This window comes from Chaetura pelagica, unplaced genomic scaffold (assembly GCF_000747805.2).
Source record: "Chaetura pelagica isolate M959 unplaced genomic scaffold, ChaPel_1.0 scaffold942, whole genome shotgun sequence".
NCBI classification, from domain to species: Eukaryota; Metazoa; Chordata; class Aves; order Apodiformes; family Apodidae; genus Chaetura; species Chaetura pelagica.
The window spans coordinates 73,086-92,335 of record NW_009952380.1 but is presented as its reverse complement, the minus strand read 5'-3'; the positions used below and the strand labels follow the sequence as shown (position 1 = coordinate 92,335).

Genomic DNA, 19,250 nt, shown 5'->3' with positions numbered 1-19,250 from the left:
ACGTGGTTGTCCATTTTCTATGACGTTTGCAATGACGGTGCAGGGGGCTGTGCCATGAGCGGGTCCTGCTTCCCCTTGCATGTTCCATTTGATGGCCCGGCCATCTTTAGTGGGAGCTTTCAGCAGGCCTTTTTACAGAACACACCTTTTCTTGGGGTTCATAAAGAGCTGAGTGAGGCTCAGGAAAAGTGTTGCTGCTTGTGGTGGAGCCTGGCTTTCTGCCTCACAGGAACCCTGCACCTGAGAACCTGCGCATCAACAGCAGCTCTTTGCGTTTGGATTCATGTGCAAAACATAGAACACAAGGGTGAACCGAATACGTTTTTGTACGGGCATGTGAGGTGCCCTCCTCTTGGCTGCTGCTTTTTCTTTTTGGGACTGAATTAATTCAATACTTCTCAAAGAAGGAGCAGTCTTCCTCCTTTTTTTTTTAGCCCTTTCTTCCCTTCTTTATACCTTTCTAGGTCATGAAATTGCTCTTTGCAATTCCATGAATTTACTTTCTAGATAAACCCCCCTTTTTCTTCATCTAATTTTATGTTAATACATGTAATTCTTTCTGGTTCTTAAATAATAGAAGACAAACATTTGAAGCATAGCACTGTTATTAATTGAAAAAGAAGCATTTGGAAACAAAGATATTGTTAGAACTGTGAAAATAGTGTTGAACTGCATGGTATTGTGGTACATTTAAGTAATGCTGTAGTACTAATCAAGATGTGCTGTTCCCTGGTGGAAAATAATAATAGAGAATTTTTTAAAAGTATTTGTTAAATTTGGAAGTTGCTGTGAGTCCCTAAAGAAAGAAACAAGAAGGAAATGTTAGACATGTTTGTTGATACTTGAATAATCCACAATGTATCAATATCCTTAGGGTTTCTAAAACATATCACACTATAAAATGCAGGGAAAATAGCATGTTTCCTTGTACAAAAAACTGCAACTCAGTCGTTCTGAGTGTTACTTGTATATTTATTGAGTGAATTTACTAGTATTCTGCAATCAGTTGCTCTTAAAACAAAGAAAATAGGTTTCTCACCTTTTTCTTTCTGATAAAATCTAGGATATACATAAACTTCATGGTGACTTGGATCTCCTTCCCATCAGCCAAAAGTGTAATTTTTCTGTCTAATGTAATGGGCAGAAGCAGTATCTATTTCACTTCAGAGTACATTTTAGATCATTTATATTGCTATAGAGAATGTTTTGTGTTAGCTGACTGGCTGACCAGTGGTAACAGTAGCAGCTAGAGCATAAAAATGTCTTTAAATCAGTAATGTTATTTAACAGTGCTGCTTCTAGAACAGTGTCTTTTGCCTAAACAGTGACTGAACCCTATTCCTATTAGTTTCCTTAACTTGAAAAAAATTTAGTCATGTGAAAAGGCCTTTTCAAGGCAACCATATTAGTTAATGAATCTGTTGGAGTAAAATATTGCTGTTCAAAACTGCTTTGAAAACACTTCATTAATTATTTGTGTGCACAGTGTTGGATGCATTCACTTGTTCTGCAATGTTTGTAGCTATTAATATAATTTTATAGAATTAACCATCTAAGCAGAGAAAAGAAGCTTCCATGATATTTATTCCTGTAATAGTTTAAGATCATTATACCCAGACTTTTGAGCTTGCAATAAATAATGTTGCCTTCATCTTGGAGTTCCCTCTTGGTTGTGTGCAGATTATAGTAATGTTTTTCTAAAGTCAGTGCTTCACTAATTGTATATATTGTTACATATTTTTTAGAGGGTGATGATTGTGTTTGAACTTCTTCACCCAGTGAAAGTTGTGTTCATGAAACAGCTGTAGTATTGGATTTTTAACCCAACCTTTTAAGTCCTTCCCTCTGCACTCATCATTTTGATTGATGAGTAGTTCTTCCCTGAACTACCTGCAGGTTGTTGTTACCCTTCTGGTCAGAGATACCTAGAGCTAGATGCATTATTTAAGACAGAAACACATCAGCCATTAGGTGTGTGCATCTCTGTGTGTGTGTACAATGTGAACAGGGTACACTTACAAACACTTACACTTCTTTTTGAGCTTTATTCTGATACTACTGATGTCTTTAAGTCCTGTGTTTGACTCCTTCAGTGTCTAAGAGTTACAAATCCTAAAAGCTACTTAATTTTTCAAAGACAAGCCATGCCCAGTGCAGCAATGTGCCTAGTCCACTTGGTTTATTTTACAAAAAAAATGAATAGCATGTATGTCCTGTGTAACTGAAATGCAAGGAAGGTGCATTGAAGTGAATTAGGCTCAGTATTGTCATTTGGACTTCTCAAAGGTTATCATGGAACCAATAACATAGCTTGCTTCTCTTCTATGATGTGAATTCTTCACATTCTAACATGTTAAATTTTAGAAAAACATCTATTTTTTAGAAGGTAAAACAGGCTGGAGAGGTGAAGTGAGTGAAACTTTGGTGGTACCTATGGAAAAAAAGGTCTTTATTGCTAAGAGGAGCTTTCTTGAAAACAGGGAAAAGGATGAAGCCTGATAAATTATTTTTTTTTTTTCATGTTTGAAATTGTACCCACAACTTAGATATGTACAGCTTCTGTATCCTGGCAGTCAGGGGGAAATCCTGCAGATTCTTCCTTGCACGTATTTTGTATGGACTGTGTTAGAAACGTGTCTATTTTCCTTTGCTTAGCATGAAGCCCAGCTGGTCAACATGGTAATGAAGAGTAGGGGGCTGAGCGTAAATAGATGCAATTAAATACATGTTTGTGAGTATCAAGGATTATCATTTTGTGGTCAGTTTCTGAATGATGTGGTTTTCAGGTTGTTAGTTTAGAAGATGTTTGTTGGGACCTGGCTCTGTAGTTCAAAATTCGTACTGTGTTAAGTGATTGATACAGGATTTCTGAACTGGGTCCTTAAACATGATCCTTCTTTGGCATCCTCTTTATGAGATAGGCAGAGGAAGGAAGGGAGGAGCATCGTACAGGAGTTGGTGTATTTTGTTCCTTCACTAAAAGGAACATGGTTGGTTTGAAAATTTTCACTTTCTTCTGAATTTCCTTACTGTTGCTGAAAGTGATTCTTATTACAAGGTTTGATAAAAATAGAAGAGCCCCTTGTAAACAGAAGAATAAATGGAAAATTAGACATCTAAGCAGCATCTGAAAAGCCTTTTCCCTTATTTTGACTGATGATCCTTTTTGATGATGTCTTCTTTAAATTCTTACTGTTGTAGCCACAGTAGAACAAACCACTTTTTCTAGGATGAAACTTGGCATGGCATGATATACTTCCTGAATGCTGACTTTCTAATATTGTGACACATGTGATCCTGGCTTTTTTTGCAAGGATGCATTCTTTCATCCTGCACACCTCTTCCTTTCCTGCAGTATTAGGAGTCTGTTAAAAGCTATTAAATTGCTCAGGATAACTGGAAGTTCTGGGCAAGCAAGTGGGATCAACATTGCATAGCTTTTTATTGTTAAAAATGACATAGCAATGCCCCTTTGTAGCACAGAAGCCTCCATGCAGGGCATGCATTACAAACTTGTAATCTTTGACTTCTGCTGGGGACCAGGCAAGCCCAGTCCTGATCCAGGCTGGCAGGATTTAGAGAGGGAGGCTGAGGAAGGAAGCGAATGGAGAGTAAATGTGTGTTTGCAGTGACCCTGTGGATCAAAGATCCAGCAGAGATCAGACCTACACTGAGCATGTGGGTGTCAACATCTCCTGAACAGCTTCAACACAGCTGGAATCTGTGAGGGTAACTGTTGGGATCTGGAGCCAAGGTTTGGCCCTTGCCTGTTGTGTTGGAGTGTATGGAGCAGACTGACTGTAAATTTTGGGGACCATGGATTTGTGGTGTAGGGTGGTACAGCCTTGTTTGGTATTTACTTATTAGGATCAGTCCTATATTTCAAGTCCTACCTGTGGTCACATAGACAAGTGGCAAAATACTTGACTGAGAGCATGATGGTTTAAGGTGATTGTCTGAAGAAGCTTCTTATTTGGTCTTTAGGTTGTGGAGCTGCCATTTGTGGAAATACCTTCCAGATTTCATCTATGTACATCTAACCTTAGCATTACAAGGCATTTTATCAATAGATGTATGTAGTTTCTAACTGAATGGCAAGTCCCATTAAACCTAAATGGTGTTGAATCAGGTCAGATTTTGCTGAAGAAGTTTTAAACATTAAATGCTGACAACGAAAAATTCCAAGCAGCCCAAAGACAGGCCTGCAGTGGGACTATTTGTCTTAAGAGAGATTTCCCTCTGGCAGAGCAGTAAGGAGACCTTTTCCAGTGTATGCTGTGCCCTATCCTCTTTTTTTCCAAGACTGAGGAAGTTGTGCACAGGGGTTGGGATACTGGAAGGAAGAGGATATTTTGTCTAGGGCACAAACATAAGGTATCAAAGCAGATATATGAACTGAAGCTAAAAGGAAATGAATGTCAGATTGGGAAAAATGTTGTTATTGTTGCTTGTCCTGGTTTGCAACAACATTACTGAGGTAGTAAGCCTATCTAGACCCATCCAGAATTTTGTTTTAGACTCTTTACAAAGTATAGTCCCATATAAATATTGTTTGATTAATCACCCTTTTGCAACCCACCTCAGTAAAGGCCTGTCATTTTTCCTCACTGACAATCAACAGAAACAAAATTAGGCCTGTCAGTCTCTACAAAGGTGTATAAAAGTGACCACAAAGGTGTAATTTCAATACAATCCTAGGAACCTAAAAACCAGAAGGTAAAGACTGTTTATGGTGTTTCTTTAACACAAATAGATAAGGACATAGTGTTTATATCTTTCATTTCCTGTATTTAAGGGTGCTTTTTCCTCCTGTTAAAGCAGCTGAAAGTTATCATGACTTGATAGAAATATATTTTGTGATACTTAGCTCTTTCTAGGGGACAGTACTTAGGACAGTCTGGACTAGTTTTGCTTGCTGGATATCACTGGTGAAAGCAGTGAATCCTTAAATTGCTTTTACATCAGCAGAGTATCAATGAACACCTCTGCATGGAAGGTGGAAAAGTGCTTCTTACTGCTTGAGCGTATTTCGTTGGAGAAATTGTTGTCCAGGCCTTTCCTCAGATTATTCTGGCTGGTCCTGACTTAAAATGGGGGGTTAACTGCTTGGGAGATGGCTAGAGGGATTCCAGATCCCCACTCAAGAGGTGGCTCAGCTGCTTGCAGAGCAGCTGTGGAAACTGCTGCAAGTTTTAGAATTCACTGTAGTAAGGAAAACTGGCACTGATGTGGGTTTTTTTTTCCCTAACATGCAAAGCTGTAACATGCAGCAGGTCAGCAGCTGCTCTGCAAGCAGCTGAGCTGGCTTTGCAAATGCAGGGTGGTGAACAGGTGGAGGTTGAAGCTCCTACAGCCACCCTTCTTGGTGGGAGTCCTGTGGCCAGGAGTTTACTTTGATATTTGGCAGCAGTGCTGCTGCTTGAACAAGCTTGAAGAGCTTTTATGGCTCCCTCTCTGTTGGGCTGGCTTAGTGCTTGTACATGGCCAACCCTGCTGGGGAGATGTTGGTTTCCATCTCTGAGTTTTAGCATTTTTCATTTCAGAGAAACCCCATGATCACCACAAAAAAAGGGTGGGCAGTGTTGGCACCAGGGATGGGTGGCCATGGATGCAGCTGCCAGGGTGAGGTGAAGGTATAGGAGGGCAAGAGAGCTGGAAGCTCCTGCTGCAGGAATGGGAATGAAGCTGCAGTTTCCTCTGGTGCAAAATAGAGTAACTGGTGTTACCTTCAGCTGGGGATGGAGAGACCATGGAATTGTTTTCACAAAAAGGCAGGCTTCAAGAAAAGGGGCACTTATGGGTATTGGAATGAGTACAGGTATCTGAGCTCTCCTTGGAAGTGGAACGTTTCAGGAATCTGTTTCTGGGTCTTGTATGCTTTTTTTTTTTGTGTGTTTTATCAATTACAATTAAGCTGTGACATTGAAAAAGATTTCATTGCTGTCTTAAAACTGCACTATTTACAAAACAAACACCAAAAAGTTAGGAGGAATTTTTTATTAGTAACAATGTGAGTTTCTTAATTCTACAGCACAGAAGTAAGTGTATTGATGGGTTGTGTTCATAATAATTTGGATTTATCTTTTTAGCAAATAAGTGAGAGCTTAGTGAAATTGGTTGATAATCTGAAAAGTATAGTCCCCTAATTACGTTTATAACTTTGAAAATGAAACACATTAATACATTTGAAAAGTAATTTGTCTGAGAGTATGTAGAATTTCCTTGTTCTATTAGAACAGGAGCCAAGAAAATCACACCTGTAATTTCTATTCCAAAGTTCTAATTAGTGCTAGAATTACTAGAATTGCTGGAAGGTTTGTTTTGGTTTTGTTAATAACACAGGTTAGTATTTTTACCTGTTAAAATTGTTTTAACAGGTAAAATCTGAGTGCATGCATGTATAAGCAAAATTTGTATAATTTTGTCAACAAAATCGAAACGAAGTAATACTCAACAATTACTACAGATCTTATGATGCTCTGCTGGAAAACACAAATGACATTATTAAAACCAGAAGTGTGTACTTCTCATTAACATTGCTGATAGTGGCTTTCCCATCAAAGATAATCTGTTCCCAGAGAGGCCCTCTTCTAATTAGTCATGGTAATTCAAAGGTAGGGAGCTTTGAGGGATTTTTTTTTCCTAGATTCTTTTTATTATAGTTGCCACTTGAGGCTACTTTTAACATTTGTGTTATAAGTTTGTTTATAGTCATAAAAGTCCATGCACCACAATAATCCCTGGGCTGAAATTGAGAATAAAAATGATAGCCCTCATGTACTTTAGATAGACTAGAATAAGCATGAACCTTGTGTTTTTTTGAAAGTACAGGTGTCTTTAAAACCTCCTGATAGTGCAAGTGTGCTACAATTTAAAAAAAAATAAATTGTTTATTTCATTTTACAACTCTCTTTTGCAAGCTGGCAATCAAAAACTTTGTTGGCTTTATGGGCTTTTTGAAATAATACAATCTTAGTGGAAATAGAGGGTTTTAAAAATCCTCTACTGACCATGTGTAGTAATTTCTGAATATTCTTAGAATCATTATATTGGAAATAAAAGAAATATATAGAAGTTTTAATCTTCTCTGGCCTGAGACAGGTACATTGCACATTTTGAGAATGAGCCATTTTGACACAGGAGTGGAATAAGATAAAATAATTATTCACAAACCTGTTAGCTACCCTCTCCCCCAGATACTAAAGCCAATAATATATCAGGTGAATGGAAATGTGAGAATTGTTTCAACAGTAAATAAAAACTTACCCTTAACGTCATGAAACCACAACGTCCCTCTTCTTTTCTTGTGGGTATTACAGATCTGAGAGGGAGCAAATTCTTTGAAGTGGTCCCACTGATCTGTGAAACTGGGCAGCATTAGGAGTGGATTTTAAATCTCTTACATGAATGTTCTTACTGGGAGTAAGCTCACATTTTTATTTTTTTTTTAAGTGTTTAAATGTGCTTTTTGTGCTCCAAAACTTATTATGATCTGCTCTGTTCCTTGTGTAGTACCCAGAATGTGGAGTAGTAAACTAAGGTTTGGGTCAGTGCTACTTCATTAGAAGCTAACTTACAATGATACTACTTAACGTGTATGCATGAACTTGACGTTTATGTCCCTTGTTTATGCTTTTCACAATTTGCTACTTTTTTCTTTTGGTCCCATGAGTGTATAAGACCTGACCACTAATCTGTGAGGCCAATCAGCTCCCCTCTCCAGATCTCTGAATGTTTTGATGCAAAGCTCTTGGATTTACAAATCTTTCTGTAGAAAAAAATTGCTCAGTCCCAAATCATTTCCTCATAGCAAGAGAGAGTGGTAGAAGAATGTGAAATGCTCCCAGCCTGAAAAAGACCCCTGGGTGCACAGGCTGGTTCTGTTGAAGGGGAATGATGTTCACCCTTGGAGTGGTGGAAGTGCCTTGGGACTTTGAGCAGCTATGCAGTAATCTGGAGACTGCTGGGGACACCACTACAGGGCCTTTGGTTTCTGGTGAGGACAGTAAGATGCAAGAAATATTGGGAAAAGTCCCGAAAAACTTTATAACTTCAGTATTGGATTATCTGTGTCACAAGGGAAAGATGGGAAGAGTCCTTCATGATCTCCTTTTTCCTGGGCCTCTGTGTTTGGGACATAGAGATCTTACCCAGCTATGAGGGGGAGCACTGATGTATGGGGAAGGGAAAGTAGCTGAACCTTCTGTCCCGACAGGAGGAGGGGGATAGTTTACAGATTTGGAAGCATAAGGCCCTCAATTATTTGTAAATGCAGTTAGTTAAAAAGTTTCCATTTTGCCACGGTGCTTAATAGCTCTTTACAATAGTGATTAACTTCTCATTTGGCTGAGCCAAACCTGCTTGGCTTGTCTGCTTCATTGTTTAGTTTGGGCTGATTTTTTGGTGTGTGCTAATTAAAGAAAGCAGGTTACATTTGTACTAGCTGTTTTATAGAAATCAAAATCACATGTGTTTAATGTTTTAATGTAGCACGTTTTGCAAAAACCTGTTTAATGGCTGGGAAATGTAGGCTAGAAGTTAACCCTGGAAGTAATGCATGGTTTCTGTTAGAGAGGAGTCTGTGTGGCTGTAGCATGCACACTGATCCTAACCAACAGGACATTCCACAGGGCATCCTGTTCATTGTGTGTGGTTCTGGTTTAGAAACTTGCAGCCTAGAAACACAAACAGAAGGAAAATAATTTTTCAAAGTGTTTTTCATTTGCTTCACCAGTAAGTGATAATAGACATTGTGTGTAAGGTGATTGACCTGGGTGTGAAGGAGACACGTGAATAAACAATGTCAGAAATGAAGCTTCTTCACAGAGAACTTTGCATGTCACTAATGACTTTAAAGGACCAGTCACAAAGAGAGGCCCGTGGGATTGAACTGTAGGTGAGAAAAGATTTCAATGGTGCCTTGTCAAGATGAAAATCATAGTCAAGAATCTTAGGCAGAAATGTAGTGCATCTGAAGATAAAATCTAAACTAACTGCAATATTGTACCATCTATTCTAAGAAAGTAGGATATCAGATTCTTCTCTTAGCAGTGCCTTTTTTTCCTTCAAGAATGAAAAAAACAACAATCTAGCAAACATTCTAAAAGCTGATACATCAGTTCTGAAAATGTTTAAAATTATTTAAATTCAAAAGGTCCTGGTCGAGAAGGTTCCTTTAAATTTGATCTCTGTCTACATTGTCTTCAGTAGAAATTACCGAAGACTTTTGTAAAAAAATTAAAATGTACTCTCCATTTTATATAATGTCTTTGCATGTAGTGATTGCATAACATTAGTGCAGGACAGCAAATACTTTTCAAAATTCATCTGTAGCCTGCCTTGAGCAACACAGTCTCTCTGTGTTTAATAATGCAATTGGTGGATTCGGTTTCCCAAAATAATTTTTACATTCATCTTCATTTATTTTTATTAAGCAATTACATATCTATATATTTTAATGGCAGATTATTGCTTTTATTTTGGTATTGCAGTAGCTTTTTTACTGCCAGTTATTGATAGTTTATTGGAAAGTGATAAACCCACATAAGCATGGAAGGGGCTGTTGTTAATCTTCACAGATAATACTTGTTCCTTGGATGATTATTTCTTTAACTGGTGATGACTGTAAATGAACCAAAACTGGACTGTTAAACTGGTTACAATCAAAGCACTATCCTTTTGCTAAAGATTAATTATTTTTAGTGTTAATTATTCAATACTACAATCTATGTTGAACATTTTCTATTACCTACATATTAATACATTTTTATATGGAAATCATTAGTTCTCAATTATAAATAAATTATAGATAAAATGTAAATAATGAATAATTATAAACAAAAAATACTATGCTTTTATAGTTAATTTTTTCCCCCCTTATATCTATATGTAATTTAGAATTTATTAATAGTGTGTCTGTTACAAAGGAGCTAAACCAGCACTGGCCACAGCTTGTGTCATGAAATGCACCTATAATATATAATGTTCCCTTGAGAAATATTGAGGTAATTGGCATAAAATTCTTTAATTTTTTGTACTCCTTCAGGTTTTAGGATGGTGAATATTATCTGTTTAATTTCTTAAAACCTGATAAAACTTAGTTTCTGTTTTGTCCCTCCGTTTGACGTGCATTTAAAAAAGTAACAGTGTATTTACCTACCCTTAAGAGATCAAGAGATGAAATGTTGAGCCAGGTAAAATCAGTTAAATAGTTGTCAAGAGATTCTAGGCACCAAGTCTCTCAAGGATTTTTCCCAATAGCTTCCTCTGGGAGCTTAGAAATTTTAAACAGAAAAGTTTGATTAAATAAATGTAAGGGTGTTTTGTCTGTATAAACAATCATTCAGTGCACTTGTTTTTACAGTTGTTTGCAAGTGCTTCACAACCTTTGAAATGCCTCCAAAACTAATGGTATGACAGTATTATTAGTATGAACTCCTCATGTATCAGTGTTCATCTGGATTTCTTGCAGTGCATTCAGCTGTACCAGGTGCCTTCACAGAAATGTGACAAGAGGCAGAAAATACTCCTTTGGCTTCTTTGTTCCTTTTCACCAGGGTCTTCACTAGTCTCAGTGCAGCTTTGCTGTTTTGTAGAGGTTTGAAATTCCTGGCATTTCAGATCTCAAGGAGGACTAATTTGGCAGCTAATTATTTACTGATAATATGTAAGAGCATAAAAATGTGTTCCTATCTATGGCTTTCTCCATTTAACATGTAGAAACTTTAGTATGGGGGGGTTGTTTTTGTTAGAATTCCAATGGTTTAACAAAGTTAATCTGAATTCGTTTGTCTTGACTAGCATATTGTTCTTCTGGGCATACTCTTATCTTATTGCCAGGTCAAAAAAAGCAAATAATTTCCTTTTATTAAATCTGTTTGTTGGCAAATTAAAGACAAATCATAAAATAGTACATGCTAAATATATATGAAAGATAGTAACCCTTGCTTCCTTTACAAACCAGTTTGTTGAAAAATACTGATTACATTGTTGTAAAGTAATTTTGGCACATTTACAAGACAAAACATTTTCTTGCAAAAAACAGATGTTTGGACTTTAAAATGTCCAGTTTCCATTTTATAAAGAGCTTTCTGGTAACGATGTTGCTACGAAAATGTTACCATTAAATGGAAGAGGAAATTAAACTAGCAAAACGTAGGCATTATGCAAAGCACCACAACAAAATACTCATTATGACTGACTACAAGATCTCTTAGATATTTGCATACAAACCTTGTTGTCACGTTCTACAGTTTTAAAGGTTTTTTTCCAACCTAAATGTTTTTGTGATTCAGGAAATGCATTTAACACTGTATGTCAGTTTGGACTCTGCTACATAAAGGAATGGCAGAGTCCAATGCTAATTGCCACAGTGGTTTTTATACTTTTCAGTCCTCTTCTGGTTCAGCACATTGCAAACCCATATAATTGGTATCTAGAAGGGGCCACAAGTAAAGATTCTGGGTCTTAGTTTTTCAGCTTGCAGGCAAGATTTGGCAGTTGGCTGCTGACATCTCTGCAGTTGGCAGGGATTGGAGGAAAACCTCTGGGCTCACAAAGAATTGAGTTACGATTTTTCTGGTATAGCTGTTGCATTTATTCTGTGTACAGCTGGTGATATTCAAGTAGGGCAGGTTGCCTCTAATATAAAAGTTGCCTTGCACTGCTGTGGTAATGAAGGGCCTGGAGGACAATGAGTGTTTTGCACCTCTCTTCGTTTAAAACATGCACAGATGCAATCACTGCAGAATTTTGCTGTCGGTGGTTCTTAACGCCTGCTTTTATCTCAGGTCATCTCTGTGAACACCAAAAACCAGCCAAACATCACCCCTGTGGTGAACACAACATCTGAAACCCTAAATCTCAGCGACAAAGGTGTAAAACCGTTGATGAACCAATGAGCTGGTGCAAAGAGAAGATGATTCAGTTCTGCCCTTTTTCACGCCAGCGGCAGGATGGGCAGGAACACCGAGGGGGTTTGTTTTATTTTCGGTCTGCCAGTGTAAGCCCATACCTGGTTTTAAGGCTTAAATAACGTGGGGTATGTGAAAAGAGGGGTATAGAGTGGTTGGTTTGTTTTCCAGCAGGCCACGTACCTGGGAGCACGGGGAGGCTGAGGAGAGGGTTGGATGGCCGGGCTGAGGAGCCTCCTTAAGGGCTTTGCGGGAGGAATGTGTGGCTCGTGGGCTCGGGTTGCAGCCCTGGGAGCCAAGTGAGGCAGGAGTAGGGCTGAGGGAGGCAGGACAGGGCTGAGGGAGGCAGGACAGGGCTGAGGGAGGCAGGACAGGGCTGAGGGAGGCAGGACAGGGCTGTTCACTTCCAGTCGCTTCCTCAGGCCGTTTCTACCCCAGCCCTGCCCTGGTAGCCCAGGGAAGGGGTTGATGCGAAAGAGTCAAAGATGTTACGTTTGATTACTCTCCTACTAGGGTGTAAATGGTTGTTTAAAGGACCAGTTCACCCGGCACACGGTACAGAACCGGGAATGCCGGTTAGGATGGTTGAGAAGCGTCATTGTGAGAGATGAAAAGCAGGGATATCTGAGGGCCTGGCCTGTCGGAGGGGCAGCCGGACCCAGCCGGGGTTAAGGGCAGCACCCAGGGCTTTGTCCTTATCTCTGGCTTGTTGTTTGCTTTTGTTGACGCTCAGAGGAAAAGGAATACTGGGGGTGGAGAGTTACATCTGGGTATGATAGATGGACGTTTAATGATTTTTTTTTTTCTCAGCAAATACCGACCCTGCCCCTCGTCACAATCGAGCAAAAATACTACGAAATAACACGCTGTGTTGAAGCAGTGGTATTTACACACATACTTGAAATTTTAAAGCGAGTGCGTTTTTATCAGCCGCCCATAATTTATCTTAAAACATGTTAGAACTTCTAAGCAGCTTTGTTACTTCGAGGCCGATGGCTTCTCTTTAACTTCTGAGCACCGTGATGTGACGACACATCGAAAGGTTTTGCAAGATGTTCAGGAAAATGGCCTGCTTTTGTTTGTTTTGAAGGAGAGCATAGTCCTTCGTGCTAAAAAGTCATTCAGAAAGATTGTAGGATTCTGATCTTGCAAACACTTGTTCTCAAAGGTAAGAACTGTTCATGTAAATTCAGGTTTCAAGATTAGGACCTTAAATATGCAACCTTTTAAACTAACTTATCCCTTAAAACCAAACTTTTGCTTTAGTCTGTCTTGGACAAAGTTCCTCATGGACTTAATGGGAATTTTTTTCCTTGTGTAAGAACTATAGTTTCACTACTTAAGGTTTGTGGGATTTTTTAAATTGAGGTTAGGTTGATTGATAGGTTATACTTTTTTAAATGGAAAAAAAATCTATATATATAAAAGAAATAAATCTATTTCTTCAACAACAGCAGTTCTGCTGCAAAGGAAATGGCTGAATTCTGTGTGGATGAGTTCTACAAGTTCTCTCGATGGTAGCTTATAACATGTAATAGAAAAAATGTATATTTTAAAACTATATATAATTTTTTACAGTTGACAATACAAAATGTGCTTTTAGACTGTGAGTGGTGAGTAACAATTCACTGCTCTGGTATTGTCCCCTTATAGGATGAGTTTTGTGTAATTCCATTGAATTTGATACAATTGTGTCAGTTACCCCTTCCTCCCTGTTCAGCATCCAGCTCACTGGAATCTCATTGTTTTTCCTGCCAACATTTTTATTTGCAAACGATTTTTTTAGGTGCATATGTTGTGAAGTGGATTGGTGCTGACAGAATCCTCAGCTTGCTTAGGTTGTTTCGAAGTATAATAATGCAGGGATTAAAGTCTACATTACTTGTATTGTTAGCTGCAAAGAGGTGACACATGCAATGTGTCTAACAAGTGTTTGTCAAGCAGAAGTTTTTCACATTTCAAATACTAGATGACTTTGTCTCACGTTGATTCATCCACATGTTCTGTCTGCCTATAGATTTTCAACTAAACAGAGCGTTGTTTTTAAAATGTACCCTTTTTTTTGCTCTTCATATCAGATAATTGGAACATTTTGATAACGTTTCTGCTGGGGTTGGCAACTTATTTTAACCTTCCTAGGTAAAATTCTTTGTCTCTTTTTAATGTCAGATGTTGCTTCTATGATCCCAAATGGTAGAAGTGCCTTTCAAAGATCACAAACCTCTGTGAGGCCAAGTGTTGTCAGTCCATACACCAGTGCTTTAATGACATTTTGTTTGATACACATCAAAGTTGTCATTGCTGTTCCTGGAACTATGCTGCATGGTTATTTTTAAATTAGGTAAACATCTCTATTGAAGAAAAAAATGTTGGCTGGAGATGTAGTATCACTCTAGATTTCTTGTGGGGTTTTTTCCAATACAAAATCCTTGCTTGTTACAACCCTGCAATTCCATTATTGCCCTAATCTACGTAACTGTACTTCAGTTCGAAGAGTCAATCCCACCCACTCCTACCTCCACCCTGGCTACATAGAATCATGGAATCTAAGTTCCAACCCCCCCATAAGGGCAGGGACACCTCCCACTAGAGGTTCTCACTCAGACTCCTGTGCCAATTCTGCTGCCTTGAATTGCAATCCCTGGCTGTTTGAGCTGAGAACTAGTAATTGATTTTGCGCGTTTGAGTTTCTTTTGTATCAGCAAGATCACAGGTCTTTGGTCTTGCTACATGAAAATTGGAGCTAACTTGAGGGAGCCAGTGAAGCATGCAGCCTGAGGAAATGCAGAACATGACCACTCCAAACAGTGGCAGGGCAGTGGTAAGAGTGTAATCTTCAAGGAACTGAGCCAAAATAAAATGGAAGGTCTTGTTCCCTGGACTTCTTTTCAGTCTCGTTGATTTAACTCACTAGGTGGGAAAAAAATTGCAGAGCAAGACCTTGCGTGGCTGGATCTCATAGAACCTCCCATCTGTGGTGGCATATGCTCACTGTGCCTACACCTTGTATCAGTGCTGAACTTGGTCTGGCATTCATTTCCTTAGAGATGTTAGCAGTCCAGTCCTGCAAACAGTAGATCTGTCTGTTTTGAAATTTTTTTCAAACCATAAATATTTGGGAGTGAGTCTCCCATTGCCATTGGCAACATTTATCTGGTGACAGCCCTGCTGTTTATAAACTTGCAGTTGGGTTGAGCTGTCTCCTTTGCCTGGCACACCTTCTGCTTTATAATACAGGAGGATCAAGTTAAGCACCCTTGAAGGGTCCCATGATTTAAAGTTTCTTAGCAGAGTCTACATAATATATATTTGCTGAACTCAGGGGCTACTTTGACCAAAGTTCAGGGCCAAGCAGTGCTACACCAAATTAGCCATGAACAGCTTCTTTCCTGGTGCCCACGTGCAGCTTCAAAGCAGGTTGTAGCAGTTATTTTTGTTTCTCTTTTAAGGACGCTTGACAAATATTTTCACAGAAATAAGCCTGAAGTGTCCTGAATGAACTGAGAAGTGGTTTTAAAGAAATACTTCTCATGCACCTGCACATGTTGGTCATTCATGGTATTTGATCAGTGACCTGTGTCACACCTACAGAGTTAAGAAGACACTTGGACTTTACTGGACTTGGCTGATGTTGAGCAAGGTCCCAAACTGAGCTCTCTTACACATAAACATTGCCACTGGTGAATGGAGCCTGTCCAGTAGCAAAGCTCTATGTTTAATAGCATTTGATCAGCATCCTCACAATTAAGTTGTCTTTCATATATAAAATTATATATGATTTGATGTTGTAGCTGCTTTTCTTATAAAGGTATCTAGGTGTTTATTTTAGAGAGAAAAATTGCCAGATGCTGTAACAAAATTCTGTTCAATATGTAACTGTGAGGAATTATGACACTTTCCAGTAACCTTAATTTATTGCATAGATCAATTGTTGCTTAAAGTACTTTGGCACTTTCTCTTGCACACAGTAATTTGTGCCCCTTGTGCACTGATATTCCATGCAAAGTCCAGGTGGATCACTGCTGTTCACAGCTGCCTTAATCTAAGACTGACCAAAGTAGGTATGTCTGTTCCTGGCACACAAGATAAGAATAAGGAGGATATAAATATTGGCTATATTATAACAAATTTAATTATTTGGTACATTATTCCAGTGAAGACTGAGTTAAGTGAGCAAAATACCATTTATCTTCGTTTGTAGGTTGTTCTTTGGGTCATTATTGATTTCCAAATTTCAGGTAATTATAATAAGTTATGGTGACATTAACAATAAGCAATTTATCTTTTTTTTTCTTTTCAGTGGTTGGGGGAGGGTATGTTGGAAATGGAAAATTTAATGTAAGAAAGTACAAGCTGCACATAAGAAAACATTTTTAAAGGGAGTATTAGCTGTGAAAGTAATGTTTGAAAAACTTAGATAACTATAAAATAAAAATGTAATTTCCACTTGAAGGTATTTGCATAGCACAGGGTTTTCTTTGTTTCACAAAATGAAAAATATCTACCTTTTCCGAGCAGAAATATATAAAAATAAATTTTCAAAGAGAAAACTTTATTAAATGTTTTTTCTGCTATCAGCTTAACATTTGTGGGTCAGCATTTCACTGTAAACTCTTCATTTCTTTACAAATAAGATATAGCCTCTAGTAAAGAAATAATTTCAGAATTGGCCCTGGAAATGTGTGGAGGTTGACCAAGGAAGACTTTTTCTTGAAAACCTATTTTTTAATTCTCAAGTAGTGGTCAGGAAAACACCACTTCAGTAAAGCTGAGAAAAATGCAGCACACACTGCGTAGACATTTCTGCTGGCTTTCCTTCATCTTCTGCGGGTGCCCCTCCTCCATTTTGTTTCCCTTTCACAACTTTTCTGGTGGTGCTCTCTCTTGACCCCACAGTGTGAGCCTGGAGCCACACAGGACACTGGTAGGATCAGGGAACACCATTGTTGGATTAAAATGTGAGTGCACAAGTCAGGAAAAAGACTGCAAAGGCAGCAAAAGGAAACGGGCTACTTTTTTCTCTCTAAAATACTGCAGTTGTCTTAAGCCAGAACCTGAGGTTTTGTACAGCTTGTTTCACATTTCATGTTGAAAGACAACGTGGCTGTTTTTGAAAAATACCTGAAGAGATTTCGTTAAGATCTGTTTTTCTATTGCTATTTGTTATCAGAAAAAATAAGAGCAGTTCAAAGCACTCTTGGTCTAAAAAGGCAAGCAAGCTCCAAATAGAATGGTTATTTCCTTTCTTCTTTTCTGCATTTAAAACAAGTTTCCCTAAGATAAACTGTTGAAAACCACGTGACACGATTTAAATATTAATCAGTCCCTACAAATTAATGCCTTTTATTTATTCCTAAGAAATTACTTCTCTGGTCTGTGCATAAATACACTTCCTTGCTCAGAAGTTGACCTTAACTTAGTGTTTTGTAATAATGATATTTAAAAACCTTATAATTAACACATTTAACCAATTTCTTATCTTAGCATTAGTGTTCTGGGCTTAGTGTTCTGTAGAACAGTCTATTCATTTACAGAATATAAGCAGAAAATACTTGTACTTTTGTGATAAAATGTACTTATACCTGGCTAGTTGAGGAGATGAGGAAGCTATTTAAAAGTGGTTTAGAAACTGCTTCTTTAAACAAACATAAGAAGCCTACATTCCTCTTGCCCTTATGCCTCCAAAGTCATATCCAGCTTTAGATTGATTTTCATCTTCCATTTTATGGGATTTTAGCACTATCATTTGTTAACCACGTCACAGACCTGAACACTAGGACTGTATTCTGCAGTGGGTGTTACATTTCCATGTTTATCTGTTATGATTCTCCATGTACAACGAAGGGAGGTGTTTACATGTGTTATGAAATAGATAACTGATTGTAGAACCTTCTGAATACTGTGTTTATTGACTTCAGACAGTCCTTTCAGACAAAATACATGTTGCATTAGTTTGCTGTCTTTCCATACTTGTGGGTCTGCCTTTTATGCATCTGACTGGCTTCAGTTTCTTGGCAACAGCTTGTTGATTATATTAGAAATTTCTGCAGACATTTCTGTCAAGTTCTAGAGACACAGCTGCTGAGCTGTGCTCACAGATACTAGGGTACAAGTTCTTGCTTAAATTAAGGCGTGGGCCAGCTAAATATAATTGTTGCTCACACCTGCCTGATTAGTAGCAGCAAGTGTCCCTTATTAACTGAACCAGTGTAACTCACTTTGTGGGCTTTAAGGCTGCATGTGGTGATAAATAAACCAGGGAGTAGGCTGAGGTAGTGGACTGTGATCCTCCATGCTGTGTGAGAGGTAACGTGTTGTTCCCTATAATTTTTTTTTGTCCCCTCAGCAACTGCTCTTGCATCTGGCAGAAGGATCTATGCCTGGTGGTATCACTCTACTCAGCAGTCTGAGCACAGCTACCCTGTCTTTTGGGAATGGGGCAGAGATGGAGAAGGAAAGACTTTTGCCAAGTAGATGTTAAATTATGCTGTGCTACCTCACTTCAGAGCCAGGAAATGACGTCCAAGCTGTTTAATTAGCAACACGTATGTAGACTGAGGCACAGAGGGATGAAAAGGCAGGGGACGTTTTGAAATGGGGTGCAGATGTGGCTGTCAGCAGATGCAGTCAGGAGAACATGAATTGCAATGTTTGTGCTAATGGTAACATTTTTGTTGCCCACTCAGTTTTGTTGAATTTTAAAAAAATAATTATTGATTTTTCTCCTCACCTTTCTGTTTAATAACAGATTGCAGAGACAGGTGTTTTTGTTTCCTTTCCAAAAGGATTAGGACATAGTACATTTAAAATTTGAAAGGTCCTACAGTGGGGTAGGTAAACCCACACAGGGGTTAGCCTGTACCTGGTTAAGAACAGCTTTGCATTGTCTGCCCCATGCAGTGGGATAGAGGAATCTGGCAACAGTGTGGTCTGGTGTTGGCTTGAACTGCAGGTGGAAGTGTCCTGAGCTCCCTACTAGTTAATGTGACTGAGTGAAGTACTCGTGCCTTGTGGGAGGTAACAGCAATTCATCAAGCACACGTGCAAATGCCATGTGTGGATGCACTGACTCATGTTAATGTAATTACCTCATTGTAATTGAGTTAAGTACAATTGATTTAACAGTAGTGAAGATGAGCCCACAGTTACAGTCTAAAATGTGGGTTCATATTTGATTGTCAGGGTTATTGATTCCTGCAGGAGGCTGGAATTTTTCTTCCTAATCCAGTGAATGAAGGATGTCCTTAACTTTAACAACATCCACAGACCAAGTGGAACTTTACCCAGGGTGGTCATTTTTACTTCCTGCATATATTTTCCATATACTGTGTGAGCTAT

At 38.5% G+C, this 19,250-nt stretch overlaps 1 protein-coding gene across 1 annotated transcript in view; it reads left to right on the top strand.

The window, feature by feature from the left end:
* Positions 1–19,250, top strand: part of LIN28B (lin-28 homolog B (C. elegans)) — a 79,735-nt gene that overhangs the window by 1,165 nt on the left and 59,320 nt on the right. The window lies entirely within an intron of this gene.